The sequence below is a fragment of the Cebus imitator genome, unplaced genomic scaffold (assembly GCF_001604975.1).
Source record: "Cebus imitator isolate Cc_AM_T3 unplaced genomic scaffold, Cebus_imitator-1.0 Scaffold227, whole genome shotgun sequence".
In the NCBI taxonomy this organism is placed as follows: domain Eukaryota; kingdom Metazoa; phylum Chordata; class Mammalia; order Primates; family Cebidae; genus Cebus; species Cebus imitator.
In genome coordinates, this window is record NW_016107542.1 from 3,137,010 (window position 1) to 3,146,833 (window position 9,824).

The 9,824-nt window shown below is 43.5% G+C and overlaps 1 pseudogene; it reads right to left on the reverse strand.

Annotated features, from left to right (window-relative positions):
* Window positions 1-4,729: 4,729 nt before the first annotated feature.
* LOC108281449 lies at window positions 4,730-5,329 on the reverse strand (annotated as a pseudogene).
* Window positions 5,330-9,824: the final 4,495 nt, after the last annotated feature.

The window sequence follows — 9,824 nt, forward strand, 5'->3', positions numbered from 1 at the left end:
TTTTTTGAGATGGAGCCTCCCTCTGTCACCCAGGCTGGAGGGCAGTGGTGTGATCTCGGCTCAATGATGTGATCTTGGCTCACTGCAATCTCTGCCTCCCAGGTTCAAGCCTTCTCCTGTCTCAGCCTCCCGAGTAGCTGGGCTTACAGGCGCACGCTGCCATGCCCAGCTGATTTTATGTAGTTTAGTAGAGACAGTTTCACCATGTTGCCCAGGCTGGTCTCGAATTTTTGAGCTCAAGCAATCCACCCTCCTTGGCCTCTCAAAATGCTAGGATTACAGGCATGAGCCACTGTGCCTGGCCTCTTTCTTTCTTTTGAACATTCTTTCTGTCTTTATGTTGAACTTCCTTTTCTTTTCTTCTTTTTGAGATGGAATCTTGCTTTGTCATCAGGCCGGAGTGCAGTGGAGCTATCTTGGCTCGCTGCAACCTTCGCCTCCCAGGTTCCAGCAATTCTTCTGCCTCAGCCTCCCAAGCAGCTGGGCATATGCCACCACGCCCTGCTAATTTTTGTATTTTTTAGTAGAGACAGGGTTTCACCATATTAGCCAGGATGGTCTTGATCTCTTTACATCGTGATCCACCCGACTTGGACTCCCTAAGTGCTGGGATAACAAGCATGAGCCACCGCATCTAGTCATAAACTTTCTTTCTTTTGAACTTTCTTTTTGACCTTCCTTCCTTCTTTTCTTTTCCTTCCTTTTTCTTTCTTTCTTCCTTCCTTCCTTTCTTTCTCTTTCTTCTTCCTTTCTCTCTCTCTCCTTCCTTCCTTCCTTCCTTCCTTTCTTTTTCTCTCTTTTCTTCTTTCTTTCTTTCTTTTTCTTTCTTTCCTTTCTTTCTCTCTTTCTGTTTCAACATTCTTTCCCTTTTTTTGAACTATCTTTTTTTCTTTGCTTCAGCCTGCCAGCTGGATTACAGGTACCTGCCACCACACCTGGATAACTTTTGTATTTTTTGTAGGGACAGGATTTTGCTATGTTGGCCAGGCTGGTCTCAAACTCCTGACCTTAGGTGATCTGCCCACCTCGGCCTCCCAAAGTGTTGGGAGTACAGGCATGAGCCACCACACGTGGCCTGGCTTTCTTTAAATAGAGAAATATACCTTAAGCCCAGAGTGTACTTAGAAGGGTCTTGAAATCTGAAACAAGAAAAAAAATACCTTTCGGCCAGGTGTGCTAGCTCACACCTGTAATCCTAGCACTTTGGAAGGCCAAGGTGGGTGGATCACTTGAGTTCAGGAGTCGAGACCAGCCTTGCCAACATGACAAAACCCCTGTCTCTGCTAAACAAAAACAAAAACAAAAATTAGCAACACATAGTGGCATGTGGCTGTTATCCCACCTATTCTGGAGACTGAGGCAGAATTGCTTGAACCTGGAAGTCCGAGGTTGCAGTGAGCTGAGATTGCCTCGCTGCACTCTAGCCTGAGTGATTGAGTGAGACTCTGCCTCAAAAAAAAAAAAGGAAAAAGACATACCTTCTGTAATTACCATGAACATATGTGACAATGACAGTAGAACTTTTATTTCTGAGGTTGTCAGCTATGTGGAGGAACAAAAACAATTTCAACAGGTGAACTTTCCTTCTTTCTTGAAAATAGGAACTTCTTGATGTAAAGTATATCTAGCATTTGTTCTTTCCTTTTTTCATTATTGTCATAACAAAATGTGTAACTTAATGCCACATGTATAAGTCAAATCCAGGATTTCTCTGGCAGTATCAAATGCAGCAACTTTTAAATACGGAAAGCAACCCCATGGTAATAATTTACTTCATTAAAGTTTGATTTACTTATTCAATATATTATTTATCTAGCATTTCTTATGTTCCAGTATTAGGTTAGGCATTATTTTTCCTATTTTATTTAATTTAATTTATTTTATTTTTTTGAGATGGAGTCTTGCTCTGTCACCAGGCTGGAGTGCAGCGGAGCAATCTCGGGTCACTGCAACCTCCGCCTCCTGCATTCAAGCGATTCCTCCGCCTTAGCCTCCCGAGTAGCTGAGACCACAGGCGCGTGCGACCAGCCTGGCTAATTTTTTGTATTTTTAGTAGAGATGGGGTTTCACCATAGCCAGGATGGTCTCGATCTCCTGACCTCGTGATCGGTCCACCTTGGCCTCCCAAAGCACTGGGATTGCAGGCGTGAGCCACTGCACCCGGCCTCCTATTTTATTTTTTTAACCTCCAAATTACAATTTTTTATTGAGATAAAATTCACACAACAGGCTTGGTATGGTGGCTCACGCCTGTAATCCCAGCACTTTGGGAGGCCAAGTTGGGCAGATGGCTGAGGTTAGGAGTTTGAGACCAGCCTAGCCAACGTGGCAAAAATCCATCTCTACTAAAAAAAAAAAAAATTAGCTGGGTGTGGTGGCCTGTGCCTACAATCCCAGCGTATTCAGGAGGCTGAGACAGGAGAATCACTTGAACCGGGGAGGCAGAGGTTGCAGTAAGCCAAGATCACCCTGCTTTGCTTCAGCTTGGGCTTGTAAGATTCCGTCTCAAAAAAAAAAAAAAAAATTCACACAACATGTAATTCACAATTTTAAACATTTCAAAGTATACAATGGAGAGGTGTTGTTTATTTATTTATTATTTTTTTCCCCTGATCCTCAGATGGTAGGATTTTTTTTTTTTTTTAGTATAGTCACGATGTTGTGCAACAAGGATTACTTTCTTAATTCGGGAACATTTTTGTTACTCCAAAATGAAACTCTGTTGTTCCCAGTTTCCTCTACACCCCATCCCCTGGAATCTTTATAGATTTGCCTATTCTGTATAGCTCATGTAAATGGAATCATTTAATACGTGGCCTTTTGTGTCTGGCTTCTTTAAATTAGTATAATGTTTTCAAGGTCCATCTGTATTGTAGGTATATTAATACTTTATTGTTTTTTATGACCGAATTCATTGTATGTATATATTACATTGTATTTATCCATTCTTCAGTTTATGGGCATTTGGGTTGTTTCTGCTTTTTGAAAGTTATGAATACGGCGTTTATGCACATTATTGTGCAAGATTTTTGGGAACATATATTTTTCAAGCTTTTTGGTATATACCTTAGGAGCAGAGTTGCTGAGTCATTTGGAAATTGTATTTTTTACTTTTTAAGAACTGCCATATTGTTTCCATAGGGGCTACACCATTTTACATTTCCTCCAACAATGTATAAAGGTTCCAATTTCTCCATATCTTCACCAATGCTTGTTGTTGTTTCTTTTTTTCTTTTTTTGAGAGGGAGTCTCTCTCTGTCATCCAGGCTGAAGTGCAGTGACACTCTCTCAGCTAGCTGCAACCTCCACCTCCCGGGTTCAAGCAATTCTCGTCTCACCCTCCCAAGTAACTGGGTCTACAGGTGCATGCCACCACATCTGGCTAAATTTTGTATTTTTAGTGGAGAGAGGGTTTCGCCATGTTGGCCAGGCTTGTCTCAAACTCCTGACCTCAGGTGATCCACTCAAGAATGGTCTCGATCTCCTGATCTCAGGTGATCCATGTCCCAAAGTGCTGGGTTTACAGGCGAGAGCCACTGCACCCAGTCTTGTTCTTGTTTCTTAAGGTGGTGTAAGAGGAGGTGGACCAAGATGGCTGAATAGAAGCCTCCTCCAATCTTCTCCCTCCCCCACAAGGCCACCAATTTAACAATTATCTACACAAAAGAAGCACCCTAGTAAGAACCAAAAATCAGATGAACTCTCCCCAAATCTGGTTTTGACTATATATTGCTGAAAGAAGCACTCAGAATAGGAGAGATAGTCTTGCATTGCTGATGTCACCTCTCCCCCATCCCCTGGCAGCAGCTGCCTGGTGCAGAGAATCTGTACACTTGGGAGAGGGAAAGCACAGCACTATGAGACATTGCACTGAATTCAGTGGTGTCGTATCATAGCCAAACTAGGCTGAACTCAGCTGACATCTGCTAATGGCGGGAGCAAGAGGGGAATTGTCCTGAGTGGTTTGAATGCTAGTTCCAGCAACCCTCTCACCATGGGCTAAAGTGCTCTGGGGTCCTACATAAACCTGATAGGCAGTCTAGACCACAAGGACTGCAACTCCTAGGCAATGCCTATGGCTGAACTGAGCCCAGAGTCAGTGGACTGGAGGTGCTTGCAACCTACTGAGACACCAGCCAGGATGGCTAAGAAAGTGCTTGCACCACCCCTCCCCCAACCCCAGGGTGCACAGCTCACAGCTCCAAGATACTTTTTCCTTCTGCTTGAGGAGAGGAGATAGAAGAGTAAAGAGGACTTTGTTTTGCATCTTCGATACTATACCAGCTATAGTAGAATAGGGCAACAGTCAGAGTTTTGAGTCCCCTTGGAAAATATTTCTAGACATATCCTGGGTCAGAAGAGAACCTACTGCCTTGAAGGGTAGGACCCAGTTTTGGCAGGACCCATTGCATGCTAACTAAAGAGCCCTTGGGCCCTGATAACCAGCCGCAATACTTAGGTAGTACACCATGGTTCTTGAGTGAAACTTTAAGACTTGTTTGTTTCAGGTGAGACTCAGCACACTTCTGGTTGTGGTGGCTATGGGAAGAAACTCCTTTTGCTTGAGAAAAATGTACATCTCCTCCTCCTCCTCCTCCTTCTCCTCCTCCTCCTCCTCCTCCTCCTCCTCTTCCTCCTCCTCCTCCTCCTCTTCCTCCTCCTCCTCCTCCTTGGTGGGGCCACCCCAAAGGGCAGAGGGCAGAAAAGTTTATTGGGTAGCAGCTGGAAATCAGTGATTGGACTTGGCCAAATGCTCTAGCTCATCCTTCTTGATGACATAGAAGTTGGAGGAGCCCTTGGTGGCATTGATGAGCTCATCTTCCAGGTACTCAGCAGTGGTTTTGATGTTAAGGAAGCCTCACAGGTGCCTGTGCAGAGCAGCCAGATGGCTCGATTCATGCTGTGCAGGGGGGACGTAGCCACAGTATGTCATCTCATGGTCTTGGCTCGCCCAATGCATGTGGAGACCTCCCAGGGATCACTGTTGATGGCATTCACCAGGACTTGAAGAGTATTCTCACTCTTGGGCAGGTGGATGAGCTCGAAGGCATGCTTGACAATGTGCATGGTCATAGGCTTCTTGTCATGGTTGTGGCCGTGCATCATCATGGAGTTAGTGAGGCGCTCCACGATAGGGCACTGTGTTTTGTGGAAATGCTTGGCAGCAACCGCCCTACACTGTGAGGCAGGTACTTGACATACTTCCTCACTGCAATATAATCCTGCAGGGAAATGTCATTGATCTGCACATCATCAGTGCTCCACTTCCCAAAGAGCTGATGTTGGGGGTCTCTGCCACCTCTGGTGCTGCTGTCTCCCACTTGGTCATCCCGAGGGCACAGCCTGAGCATCTCTGTTGCATGGTATGGGCCACATACCACCCTGGCACAGACAGGAAGTGCTTTTAAATATACTTCTAATTCACCAAGCACAAAGGGAACTTTTTCTTATACCTTAGGTACCAGCTCAGTCACAGGGGGATTACAGCACCAAACTGGCTCTTGAGTTCCCTGATTCCATGACTGGTCTCTTGGATGGCATTTCTGGGCCTGTCCTGGACCACTGGGGAGCCCACTGCCCTGAAGGGTGAGTCCCAGGCCACGCAGCATTCTCCACAAGCTGACTGAAGAGACCTTGGGCCCTAAGAGAACATGGGTGGTAGCCTGGCAGTACTCCTGTGGGCTTGTGGTGGCCACAGGGTGAGGCTACTCTGCCTGTGGAAAGTAGAGGGAAGAGTGGGAAGCAGTGCATCTTGAGGTTTGAGTGCCAGCTCAGCCACAGTACAGTAGAACACCAGGTAGACTGCTAAGGTATTTGACTCTAGTCCCTGGTCCTGGGATGGCACCAATGGACCCACCTGGGGCCTGGGGGAATTTACCATGTTGAAGGAAAGGACATAAGCCTGGTTGGCTTCACCACCTGCTGACCGAAGAGGTCCAGGCTCTTGAATGAAGGTAAGTGGTAGCCAGACAGTAGTGGTCTTGGGTAAGACCCAGTGCTGTGCTGGGTTCGGGTCTGACCCAGCACAGTACCAGTGCTGGTGGCCACATGGGTGCTTGCCTCACTACACCTGCAACTCCAGGTGGCTCAGTACAGAGAGAGAGAGAGACTCCATTAGTTTGGGAGAAAGTAAGGAAAGAGAACAAGATTCTCAGAATTGCTTGAACTCAGGAGGTGGAGATTGCAGCGAGCTGAGATCATGCCACTGCACTCTAGCCTGGGTGAGAGAGCAAAACTCTGTTTCAAAAAGAAAAGAAAAGAAATAAAAATTTTAAAAAATTAATTATACTGCAGAGCTATAGTAACCAAAATGGCATGGTACTTGCATAAAAACAGACACATGGACCAATAGAACAGAATAGAGAACCCAGAAACAAATCTATTAATCCTACAGTGAACTCATTTTCAATAAAGGTGCCAAGAACATACACTGGGGAAAAGACAATCTCTTCAAAAAATTGTGCTGGGCAACCTGGATATCAACATGCAGAAGAGTAAAACTAGGCTGCTTTTTCTCACCGTATAGAAAAGCCAAATCAAAATGTATTAAAGACTTATATCTAAGACCTCAAACTATGAAATGACTACAGAAACCATTGGGGAATATCTCCAGGACATTGGTTGGGCAAAAATTTCTTGAGTAGTAATCTACAAGCACAGGCAACCAAAGCAAAAATGAGGTCATATCAAGTTAAAAATCTTCTGCACAGCAAAGGAAACAATTCACAAAGTGAAGAGACAACACAAAGAGTGAGAGAAAATATTTGCAAACTCTCCATTTTGAGATATCATATCATCCCAGTTAAAATGGCTTATATCCAAAATACAGGCAATAACAAATGGTGGTGAGAATGTAGAGAAAATGGAACCCTAGTACACTGTTGGTGGGAATATAAATTAGTGCAACCTCTATGGGGAACAGTTTGGAGGTGCATCAAAAATCTAAAAATAGAGCTATCATATGATCCAGCAATCTTGCTGCTGCATGTATATCCAAAAGAAAGGAAATCAGCATATCAAAGTAATATCTACACTCCAATATTTGTTGCAGCACTATTCACAATAGGTAAAATTTGAAAACAATCCAAGTGTTCATCAACAGATGAATAGAGGAAGACAATGTGACACATATACACAATATAGCACTATTCAGCCATAAAAAAGAATGAAATCCTGTCATTTGCAACAACATGGATGGGACTGGAGATCACTATGTTAAGTGAAATAAGCCAGACACAGAAAGACAAACATCACATGTTCTCACCTATTTGTGGAAGTCAACAATCAAAACAATTGAACTCCTGGAAATACAGAGTAGAAGGATGATTACCGAGGCTGGAAAACATAGAGAGGGTAGGGATAATAGGGGGCAGGTAGGAATGATAAATGTGTACCAAAAAAATAGAAAGAATGAGTAAGAGCTACTATTTGGTAGCACAACAAGGTGACTATAGTCAATAATAATTTAATTTTACATTTAAAAATAACTAAAACAGTATAATTGTTTTGTTTGTGAAATAACACAAAGAATAAAATGCTTGAGAATAGGATGAGTACCCTATTCTCCACGATGTGATTATTCACATTGCATGCCTGTATTGAAACTTCTCCTGTTCCTCATATATACATGTACTACCTACCTATAAAAATTAAAAAAAAATATATATTGAACCACAAAAAACCCAGAATAGCCAAAGCTGTCCTAAGCAAAAAAAAAACAAAACTGGAGGAAGCACAATTACCTGACTTCAAATTACACTACAGAGCTACAGTAACCAAAATGGCATGGTATTGGCATAAAAACAGACACATAGATCAGTAGAACAGAGCAGAGAATCCAGAGATAAATCCACACATCTATGGTAAACTTATTTTTGACAAAGTTGCCAAGAACGTACATTTGGAAAGGACAGTCCCTTCAATAAATGGTGCTGAGAAAATTGGATATCCATATGCAAAAGAATGAAACTAGATCTCTATCTCTTGCCATTTACAAAAATCAAAGAAAAATGGATTAAAGGCTGGGAGTGGTGCCTCACGCCTGTGAGGCCAAGATGGGCCATTCACTTGAGCTCAGGAGTTTGAGACCAGCCTGTGTAACATCGCAAAACCCCATCTCTATAACAAAATATAAAAATTAGCTCAGCATGGTGGTATGCATCTGTAGTCCCAGCTAATAGGGAGGCTAACATTGGAGGATTGCTAGAACCCAGGAAGTTGAGGCTACAGTGAGTCATGAGCATGCCACTGCACTCCAGCCTGGGTGACAGAGTGAGATTCTGTCAAAAAAAAAAAAATTAATTAAAGGCTTAAATCAAGGATGGGTGCATTGGCTCACACCTGTAATCCCAGCACTTTGGGAGACTGAGGTGGTGGATCACTGGAGGCCAGGAGTTTGAGACTAGTTTGGCCATATTGAAACCCATTCTCTACTAAAAATATTTTAAAAAAATTAGTGGGGTGTGGTGGCATGCACCTGTAATCCCAGCTACTCTGAAGGCTGTAGCTAGAGAATTGCATGAACCCAGGAGGCAGAGGCTGTAGTGAGCCAAGATCTCGCCACTACACTCCAGCCTGGGTGACAGAGAGACTCTGTCTCAAAAACAAACAAAGACAGCAAACAGGTATATGAAAAGGTGCTCAACATAATTGATCATCAGAGAAATGCAAATAGAAAAAAAAAAGACCAAAAAAATCATAAAAACATTCTCCAGTACATTATACTGGGCAAAGATTTCTTGAGTAATACCCCACAAGCTCAGGCAACCAAAGCAAAAATAGACAAATGTGATCACTTCACGGTGAAATCTTCAGCACGGCAAAGAAAACAGTCAACAAAGTGAAGAGACAACCCAGAATGGGAGAAAATATTTGCAAGCTACACTGTTTATCTGACAACTAATTAATCACCAGAATGTATAAGGAGCTCAAACAACTGTACAGGAAAAATTCTAATAATCCTATTAAAAAATGGGCAAATGATCTGAATAAATATTTCTCAAGACAGCAAACAGGGGCCTGGCATGGTGGCTCATACCTGTAATCCCAGCACTTTGGGAGGCGGAGGTGGGCAGATCACTCAAGGTCAGGCGTTTGAGACCAGACTGGCCAACATGGTGAAACCCTGTCTCTATTAAAAATACAACATTAGCTGGGCGTGATGGCCAGTGCCTGTAATCACAGCTACTTGGAAGGCCAAGGCCGGAGAATCACTTGAACCTGGGGAACCAAGGTTGTAGTGAGCCAAGATCACACCACTGCACTCCAGCCTGGGCAACAGAGACTCCATCAAACAAACAAAGAAAAACCGCAAACAGGTATATCAAACGGTGCTCAACACAATTGATCATCAGAGAAATGCAAATCAAAACTACAATGAGATGCCATCTTAGCCCAGTTAGAATGGCTTCTATCCAAAAGCCAGGCAATGATAAATGTTGGTGAGAATGTGGAAAAAAGGGAACCCTCATACACTGCTGGTAGGAAGGTAAATTAGTATAATGCACTCTGGAGAACACTTTAGAGGTTATTCAACAAACTAAAAATACAACTACCATGCCATTCAGCGATTCCACTGCCAGGTGTGTACCCAAAAGAAAAGAAATCAGTGTATTGAAGAGATAATGTGCACTCCTACGTTTGTTGCCGCACTAGTCACAATAGCCAAGATTTGGTGGCAACCTCAGTGTCCATTGACAGATGAACGAAGGGCTGGGCGCGGTGGCTCAAGCCTGTAATCCCAGCACTTTGGGAGGCCAAGGCGGGTGGATCATGAGGTCAAGAGATCAAGACCATCCTGGTCAACATGGTGAAACCCCGTCTCT